At 47.3% G+C, this 9,870-nt stretch overlaps 1 protein-coding gene across 3 annotated transcripts in view; it reads left to right on the top strand.

The window, feature by feature from the left end:
* The window catches only part of FARP1 (FERM, ARH/RhoGEF and pleckstrin domain protein 1), a 300,031-nt gene that overhangs the window by 5,350 nt on the left and 284,811 nt on the right, over window positions 1-9,870 (top strand). For 2 of the 3 annotated variants that reach the window (XM_040487212.1, XM_040487209.1), the window contains exon 1: window positions 7-233. The exons of the other annotated variant lie outside the window; for it this stretch is intronic. The gene's annotated coding sequence lies outside the window, so the exon portion shown is untranslated. Of the gene's footprint in view, window positions 1-6; window positions 234-9,870 lie in introns of those variants that run through there. 3 annotated transcript variants of the gene reach the window in all.

The raw sequence follows: 9,870 nt of genomic DNA, 5'->3' as shown, positions 1-9,870 counted from the left end.
CCCCGCCTGCTCCGCCCTCCCCTCCGCCCCGCGCCACCTTTGATGGCTCGGACCTCGGCCGGCCACCGCCAGCCCCGCTCGCGCTCCCGCGCCGCCGCCGCCCGCGGGTATTAATAGCCGAGCACCCCCGCTGCACGCGCAGCCCGGAGCCGCCGCGCCCTCGGCAGCCAGGGGCTCGGAGCTGCTGAGCCCGGAGGCCCGGAGTGGGAGCCGGAGCCGCCGGCGCCGTGGAGGTAGGAGGCGCGGGGCGAACAATGACCGCGGCGGGGCGGGCGGGCGGCAACTTGTGCGAGTCCGGGCTCTCGGGGCCCACCCGCCGGGGGGGCGCGGGTGGAGGCGGGTTGAGTGCCCGCGGGGTCCTGCCCGGAGGAGGCGGGCGGCGGGTGGGATCGGGCCCTCGGCAGCCCCGGCAACAATAGCAGGAGCTCGGGGGCCTCAGGGCTCCGGGCCGCCCTTTGCACCTTTCTCTCACCTCCGCGGACCCGGGCTGCGCGGCTGTGCGCGCGGCTCCCCCTAGCTGTGCCCCCCCCCCGCGGTGGCCTTCCCCCCCCCCCCCCCCCGCTTCCTTCCATCCCACCACCCGGCACAGTGACAGCGCCGGACGCCGCTTCCGGACCTCGGGCCGCAGTCTTGGCTCCAGAGGCGGATCGCGGGCCGGGGAGGTGGCCACTGGCTCGGGTGCCGCGGCGCTGCCGGGTGCCTGCCGCTCGCCCACGCGCGGCGCGAGCACCCGGGTAGGTGACAAAGAGGAACACACCCTCCGCTTAAGTTAGATTTTGTCTCTCTTTACCGCCTTTACGGAGAGCAAAGTTTTTTGTTTTTTTTTTTTTTTTCTTTCCAGCAAAGGACACAGATTTTTGTGGTGAGCATTTTAAAACAACAACTTCTGATTGTGGTTTTACGATTTAAGTTCCGGAAACTTTAGCTGTGTGATATGGCCAGACCCTTGAGAGAGAGAGAGAGAGAGAGAGTGAGTGTGTTATTTGAGGAGGGTGGGGGGGGGATGAGTTCCCCGTCACCGTTCTGGATTTCGTTCCTGGCAGCTGGGGCCCCGCTACTGCCGGGATCGGTGCAGGACCCCAGAAAGGAGGGAGGTGAGGCTTACAAAAGAATCGAGGACGCTGCTACCAGGTCAGCTCCCTGAGCTGTGGAGAGATCGCCTCTCATCCGGAGGAGTTTAGCGGTCTCAGCCTGTCTCAGCCTTCTGGAGTACCATGGTGGCCTCTGGCTGTTTCATTTTATTATTGTTGTTAATGCCTTCCCTGTTAGCTTCCCAGGTTTGATTTGCTCCGCCGCCGGCCCTGCCCTGTTTCCCGGATTCCCCCTGAGCCATGACTTTTGTGGACCCCCGGCCCCCCTCACCCGGCCGGCGGTCTTGGGAGAGCCAACCCCCATGGGTTACGTTTAATGTGTTTTGCACGTGGTGACTTTGCCAAACCCATGTCAGAACGTCCTTTAGCATTGTCTCGCTCTTTCATTCAGTCGAAAAAGAAGAGGAGGGGAGAGGCCTTTTTGGTGCTGAGAGCTTTGAGGGAGTTGCCTTAAAAATTGCCCTTGTTGTTCCCATGGGGTGGGCCTTTCTGATATCTCCTAGCTTTGGCTTTCTTCCCTCATTCCACAGCCTTCTGGCTGGGGGCTTGCCCCTCGGCCTTTCCAAAGGGTTGGTCTTCTGGTGTGACAGTTTCTGAGCGTGGCTTCCTATGTGGGTTCAGCATCCACATGGCTCACTTTATATTCCCGCAGCATCGTTCTGCAGCAAGGCACCAATATTGGAGTTCCTCCAAGCACAACAAAACGTTCGTGTTTTTAGAATGTCTGGCTAATAGATCTGCCTCTGGGTAAAATAAATAGACATTATTGGCCAGTGGCTGGCTCACTGGGCGAAATGTTGGTTGGTAGAGATGCTGAGTAGATGCCTCCCTTACCCCAGGGCTTCCCAGAATCTCTTGTTTCTTTGAGGCGGACAGGAAACTTGAAATAGTTGGGGATGATGTAGTTGTGCCCCATAGGGTCACAGATTCTGTGGCACAACCCTTGTGAGTCGGTGTGTGGTTTCGCGTTAAGGAGTCTGTCCCTAGGGAAATCCTGGAGTTGGGTTTATAATGCCCCTTTTCACATTGATAGTCTCTTCCTGGAATTTGTGTAGGGATTTAATTCCTTGGGTCATAATAAAACAGTAACACTACTCTGTAGCCAAATATACCAAAAGGAGATTGAAAAATCTATCCTAGACAATTCTCCTCTGGTGGGTTGCATTTAGTTTATAATTATTTTGAGACTAAAAGAAAGCTGGGTGAATGTTTTTGTTTTGTATTTCGTTACAGAAACTGTCTGAAGAAAGTTAAGAATTAATACAGGATCAAAGGGGTTCGTTTCTGGGGCGCCTGGGTGGCTCAGTCGGTTGGGCGTCCGACTTCAACTCAGGTCACCATCTCGCAGTCTGTGAGTTCGAGCCCTGCGTGGGGCTCTGGGCTGATGGCTCAGAGCCTGGAGCCTGCTTCCAATTCTGTGTCTCCCTCTCTCTTTGCCCCTCCCCCGTTCATGCTCTGTCTCTGTCTCAAAAATAAATAAACGTTAAAAAAAAAAAATTAAAAAAAAAAGGGGTTCGTTTCTTAAAAAGTGGAATTTGTCCTCTAATACTCGATGCACATAGCAGAGCTTAATTCGTTTGGAAAAACGATACAGCTTTTTAAGAAGGGTGCTTGGGATGACGTCCATCGAAAGAGAGAAGCTTTTTCCATCCTGGAAGAGGTTAGAGAACATTGGAGAAAAGGCAAGAGCCCAGTCTTTGTGTGCTGAACACCCTTTAGGAAAGACATTGTGACTTTTCCTGGAGGGCGGGGCAAGTTCTGTGGATTTGTAGGTATTGGGCCAGTGGAACTGGCGTTTGAAACACACCCTTTATGACTGGGCTTGCTTATTGCAGAGAACTGCCTAAGCTTTTTGAGAAATGCCCTGCCCCCATAAGAGAAAATGCTACAGAAAAGAGAGGTGCTCCTGTGATCCCCCAGATACGGTTGCCGGCTTGAGTCCTTTCCACTTTGGGTGCACAGGCATTCTAGGGTGTTGGCTGGGAGGGGAAGGGGCAGGCTTTTAGGTCCCATGGCTGCCCTCTCCTTTTCTTGGGTACCTTCAATGGAAAGGCCAGGCTCTTCAAGCCTGGCTATTGAATGGGAAGCGGGAGGTCAAGTTCTTTTTCTTGCTTTTTAATGGGTAGAGTTTCTGCTACGGCCTCTGTTTTCCTCCAGGTTACTGCGTTAACCATTTCCACATGTCCAGGAAGATCAGAGCCCAAATGTTTACATTCAAATTACTTGAAATACTGATTTCACCAGTCTTTTTATGCCAAATGCTGCCTTTGTTTTTAACCAAGAAGCCCCCGGAAAATGTTTATTTTAAAGTGGAGAAGCTGGCTTTTTTCGGCTGCCCTAGTCCTGGTTGAAGGCAGTTAAAAAATGTTTTGCCAAGTGGATACTTGAAGCAAAAGTGGGCACTTGATAGATATTAAATATGGTGCTCTAAGCTTTTGATATGTCTGAAATAAGCCAGGGACCATCAAAGACAATGTGACTAAAACTGAGTGCATGCCCAGTGCAGGCTAGGCATTGGCAGTTTTCTTATTTTAACATGGGGCGGAAATAATAGACAAACTGTAAGATTGGCAAACAAATGATGTGAGAATTCATCATTTACACTGAATTAATTTCATGTGAAAAATTGTCATATTTGTGCATACATTTTCAAACAAAGGAGCCACCAGCCAAACCAGATTGCTTTTAACTCTATTATGCTAATATTTCTTGCCACAAGAGGAACGCCCCTCTACACACAGACTTCGGCTTTCCATAAAAGTATCTCATACAGGAAGACTTACAAATCCAGGAATATGGTGATTTTCATTTTTTGTTCTCATCCTGTTAACTCAGGATCTAGTATATGCCTAGCACATAGCAATCCCTTGGTAGATAACTGGCTGTGAATGAATAAACCTAGATTTTCATGTCCTTTACAGTTAGTCTTTAAAGTTTTTAAGGTTGCTGTTCCGGGAATTTGAAGATATGATATTTGATTTTGTTTCCATTTTGTTCGAATTTAACAATTGCGATTAACCTTGAAAGCTGGGTCATATTGTAAAAAGTTACAGTCTCATTAAGAAGAAACTTAGGTCTAAAAGCATGAAGAAGAAAGTAAAACTTCTCTGAAAAGCTAGCTTCTCCAAGAATTTTCCTTCTTCCTTGGCATCTATTTTCTAGGGGCTTCATTAGTGAGCATCTGTTTGGTGGTAACCTCCGTTTTTGTGTGCCTTTAAGTATCTTTGTTCTGGAATGATAAACGCCCTGGGTGCGCGATTCCAGATTGACGTTGTATTAATCAGCTCCCTTCTGGTTCCTTTGTGGCAGCTGCAGTATCAGCCTCTGGGCTGGTTGTTGCTTGTGAGTAGTCTGTCTTTTCTGTCCGCTGACTTTTTTTTTTTAAGCTTATTTATTTATTTTGAGACAGAGAGAGAGAGAGAGAGTGCGCGTGCACATGAGCTGGGGAGGGGCAGAGAGAGAGAGAGAGAGAGAGAGAGAGAGAGAGAGAGAGGGAGAGAGAATCCCAAGCAGGCTCCGTCCTGCCAGCACAGAGCCCGACGTGAACTCATAAACTGTGAGATCATGACCTCAGCCTAAATCAAGAGTCGACCCACTGAGCGACCCAGGCGCCCCGGCTGCTTTAAGGTTCCTTGCTTGGGGTTCTGCACCTTCACTATGTCTGGGTATAATTTCTTTTCTCCTTGACTTTGATTGCCCCTTCCTCTCCTCCTCCTGCTCCTCCCCTCTCTCCCCTTCTTCCCTTTCTCTACTCCTCCCTCCCAGCCTCTCACCAGTATCTTTCTTTCTATCTCCCGGTACCATTTCAAGGTCCGTTCCGCCACCCTTTGTTCCTTCGCCTTTGGCTGCTCTGGCCGTTTGCTTTGGGCTCTGATGCATGAAGCTGCTGTGCACTCTTGCGAACAAGTCTTTGTGTGGAGATCTGTTTTTAATTCTTTTGCTGGGTCTTATAATAAGTATACGCTTCACTTTATCAGAAGCTACCATTTGTTTTCCCAGGTATTTGCACCATTTTACATTCTCACCGATGACATCTGAGCATTCCAGTTACTGTAATCCTCAGTAACACTGGAAATTCAGTCTTTTTCATTTTAGCCATTCTGGTGGGTGTGTCACAGTGTGTCATAGGGATTTCATTCTAGATTTCCCTGATGGCCAGTGGTTGCTTTCCATGCGCTTATTGGCCGTTTGCATATCTTCCTTTGTGTATTAAATCTTTTGTATTTTTTTTTTTAATTTTTTTTTTCCAACGTTTATTTATTTTTGGGACAGAGAGAGACAGAGCATGAACGGGCGAGGGGCAGAGAGAGAGGGAGACACAGAATCGGAAACAGGCTCCAGGCTCTGAGCCATCAGCCCAGAGCCCGACGCGGGGCTCGAACTCACGGACCGTGAGATCATGACCTGGTTGAAGTCGGACGCTTAACCGACTGCGCCACCCAGGCGCCCCAAATCTTTTGTATTTTTAATTATGTTTTTGTCCGATCATTTTATATAGCTTTAGAGTACGATCAACATACAATAAACTGCACGTACTCAATGTCATCTTGTCTCATTGTGGGGATTCTTTATATATTCTGGATATGAGTTCTCTGTTAGATCTGTGTGTTGTGAATATTTTCACCAGTCTATTTTTTAACCTTTCTATTTTTTGATGATATCTCTTGAAAAGCAAAAATTATTGGCAAAGTATTATATACATGGCGTAACTATTGAACTTATCAAAGGCCAGGGAATTTACTCAGTTTTGGAAAAATAACACGTTTTTATGTGTAAGGCTTACTGGTATTGCTCTGTTCAAGTGGTCAGCTTCCATTTTTGAGGGTAAAGGAGCAGTTTTGTTTCTTCCTCCCTAAAACGGAGTTGAAGAGGCTTAAAAATGAAAGAGAAAATACCTGCTTGTTTTGAAAATATGAGGAAATAATTATGTTTGAGATTATGATCAAATAAATCGATTTTTAAAATTCAAACTGGGGCGCCTGGGTGGCGCAGTCGGTTAAGCGTCCGACTTCAGCCAGGTCACGATCTCGCGGTCCGTGGGTTCGAGCCCCGCGTCGGGCTCTGGGCTGATGGCTCAGAGCCTGGAGCCTGTTTCCGATTCTGTGTCTCCCTCTCTCTCTGCCCCTCCCCCGTTCATGCTCTGTCTCTCTCTGTCCCCAAAATAAATTAAAAACGTTGAAAAAAAAATTTTTTTTTTAAATAAAATTCAAACTGGAGTTGTATTTGTTTTTCGGCACACAGAAAGATGATGGGAAAGAAATATTTTTGAAAGCGGTACGAAAAGGAAGCCTTGGGTAATAGCAAGGTGTAACATTTTATTTAATTTTAATGTTTTAAGGTTTATTTATTTTGAGAGAGAGAGAGAGCGCGAGCGAGGGAGCATGCATGAGTGGGGCAGAAAGGGAGAACCCCGAGCAGGCATTACACTGTCAGCCCCCATGTGGGCCCCGTCCCACGAACCATGAGATCATGACCTGAGCTGAAACCAAGGGTTGGATGCTTAACTGACGGAGCCACCTGGCGCCCCAAGATGTAACACGTTAAAAAGAGGTCAGAGCGGCACACGTGGGTGGTTATGAAATGCCTTTAGTTTGCCTTATCTTGGCAGGAATTGTATCTTGCCGTCTGTGTTTTCTCATTTTCTGACCCAAATAATAAGCGTTATTAGGGTCGGAAAGTATGTGTTGCTAATTTTTGTTTCTCCTGCCCAGAGAACGTAAATAAATCTTGGTTGATCCGAACTAAAATGCGTGTGGCGAGCACCCTGTGACATTTGACGATACGGGAGGTGTCAGAGGTGGCAGGAGTTGGGAGCGGAGGCCCCGGGACCCGATAGACCTGCCCTTCCACGCTGGCCATGTTTGTGATGTGGGGCAAGTTACTGGTGCTCTTTCCCTCAAACTTCAAGGGCATCTCTAAGAGTATTTTCATCTTAAAATGGTACAATGTCTGGCTAACCAACCATCAAACCTTTCGTTGCCTCAAGTAATAGTAAGGGGTTCCCACTTGGGTGTCTCAGCCCACAGTGTCATCGGGGACCCAGGTTCTTTCTGTCTGTCCACCCCGCCATCCCCAGCATGTTGCTCTTCGTACTTAGGCTTGCTGCCGAGCAGTTAATCAGACTGTTGCCTCCTGATTAGCTGTTATGACTCATGGCTGCCGCAGCTGTGTCGTCTCCCACGTTTGTTGGCAGGTCGGTAACGGCACAGACTTCTTCAGGCTCCTTTCGTCATCAGGTCAGACCCTTCCCAGAAGACCCCAACATCTGGGAGGTCTAGGAAGGGGGTTCTGGGGAACGTTTCTGTGCTCTTAAAAAGAGACCCAAAGACTAGACTGAATGTGATGCCTGGAACCACAGCAGCCATATTGTGGTTCACCTTGGGATGAAGGCAAGAGGGTGATGGAGCTGAAAGATGGAACCAGAGACTTTTTTTTTTTTTTTTTTTGAGAGAGAGGGAGGGAGGGAGGGAGAGAAAAGTGTGAGCACACGGCTCAGTGAGGCATAGGGGCAGAGGGAGAGAGAATCTTTTTTTTTTTTTTTTTTAATTTTTTTTTTCAACATTTATTTTTATTTTTGGGACAGAGAGAGACAGAGCATGAACGGGGCAGGGGCAGAGAGAGAGGGAGACACAGAATTTGAAACAGGCTCCAGGCTCTGAGCCATCAGCCCAGAGCCCGACGCGGGGCTCGAACTCACGGACCGCGAGATCGTGACCTGGCTGAAGTCGGACGCTTAACCCACTGCGCCACCCAGGCGCCCCGAGGGAGAGAGAATCTTAAGCAGCCTGCATGCCCTGTATGAGCCTGCTGTGGGACTCAGTCTCACGACTGTAAGATCATGACCTGAGCTGAAATCAAGAGTCGGCCACTTAACCCACCGAACCACCCAGATGCCCTGGGACCGGAGTCCTTGTGGGTGTCATTGAGTCATTGATCTTCCTGCCCCTGGAGCTGAGTATACCGAAGGATAGTGAATTTTGTATACTAAATAATACCAACATGGCTTCGTGTGCTAAATGATCATTTTACTTACTTTCTAACTCTGTTACTGCCATCCAAAGCTTCTTGACTGGCACATCAGTTGGAAGACCTTATCTTTCTTTTGCCATGTACCGTTATCTGTGACAAAACATGTTTCTCTCTATTGATTATGTGGAGAGTGACTTCGTGGTCATATCAAATCTCTGTGAGAGATAAACTCTATTTCGGGACTTTAGGTATTTGATATTGTGTGTAAATCTTGCAGCTAAATCAGCATGAATTTTGCCTTTGCTTTTAAGGTGGCCTTGTAGGACATTTGTTTAGAATTGATCATTTGGCAGTTTGGATTACAGGACACGCTTGAGAATAACATTTCTTTAAGAAACAATGATGGCAGCACCGGCCGTTTTTGTCACCCTAGAATGGCATTTCTCTGCACGTACGATACCGCTTAGGAGATTTGTGAGGACATCATTAATCAGAGATTAATATCTTCCTTTATAATCTTACCAGAGCTTTTGGTTCTCTGGTATTGGGTCTTATTGGGGGCCAATGTTATTAGTGGAGCAAGCTAGTTGAAAATGTCAGGATTTGGGTAAACCAGAGGTTTACCAAATGGAAAAGTTAGACACAAATATTTGTAAGGAAAAGTTAAATGATTTCATAATACCCTTCATATTAAACAAATAAATTGAATGTAAACTATCCAGATGAGCAAAATGCAGAACAGGGAGCAATAATATTTCTATTTTCATTTAATTGATTCAACTTTTTTTTTTTTTTAACATTTATTTATTTTTGAGACAGAGAGAGACAGAGCATGAACAGGGGAGGGCCAGAGAAAGAGGGAGACACAGAATCTGAAACAGGCTCCAGGCTCTGAGCTGTCAGCACAGAGCCCGACGTGGGGCTCGAACCCACGGACCACGAGATCATGACCTGAGCCAAAGTTGGACGCTCAACCGACTGAGCCACCCAGGCGCCCCTAATTGATTCAACTTTTAAAAAGAAATCTGATCAGCCCCTCCACCCTCCCCTTACTATGATGGTGGCCAACCGACCAGGGTAATTTCATTATTCACTGGGCCGTTTTATTTTTACTTTAGTTTATGTAAGGGCCTGTCAAGTCAAGGGATATTTATGACTATCTTTGTTGAATATACTAGTTACCATTGGTGACACAAAAATAGGCCTCAGTCCTTACTCTTGGAGTATGACATCCAGGGGCATGAGGGAAAAGTCTAGGTAATTATAATAAAAGGTGAAATATAAGAACCTTGCACAAGGTATAGTAATGGTGGAAGTGTTCAGGACAGTAAGATAGTGGATTATTCTGATTGGAAGAGGTGGCATTTGAATGGAGCTTTAATTAATTAATTAATTAATTAATTTTCAACGTTTATTTTTGGGACAGAGACAGAGCATGAATGGGGGAGGGGCAGAGAGAGAGGGAGACACAGAATCGGAAACAGGCTCCAGGCTCTGAGCCATCAGCCCAGAGCCTGACGCGGGGCTCGAACTCACGGACCGCGAGATCGTGACCTGGCTGAAGTCGGACGCTCAACCGACTGCGCCACCCAGGCGCCCCATGAATGGAGCTTTAATTTAAAGAAGCTGTTTTTGTTGATTTATTTTAGTGGTCACTTTGTAGTGTGTTTATTGTGACGGGAGTAGAAAAGTACTCACATATAAAACAGAAAGTAAAAATTCCTTGGAATCCTGCCATTTAAAGATTATGAAAATCAAAAAATGGTTGATTTCCATTTAACTTTTGGCAATATTTGGTGTATTTCCGGCA

The sequence above is a fragment of the Herpailurus yagouaroundi genome, unplaced genomic scaffold (genome assembly GCF_014898765.1).
Source record: "Herpailurus yagouaroundi ecotype Mexico unplaced genomic scaffold, PumYag 164, whole genome shotgun sequence".
In the NCBI taxonomy this organism is placed as follows: domain Eukaryota; kingdom Metazoa; phylum Chordata; class Mammalia; order Carnivora; family Felidae; genus Herpailurus; species Herpailurus yagouaroundi.
The sequence above is the reverse complement of the archived record's forward strand: the minus strand, read 5'-3'. Positions and strand labels throughout refer to the sequence as shown.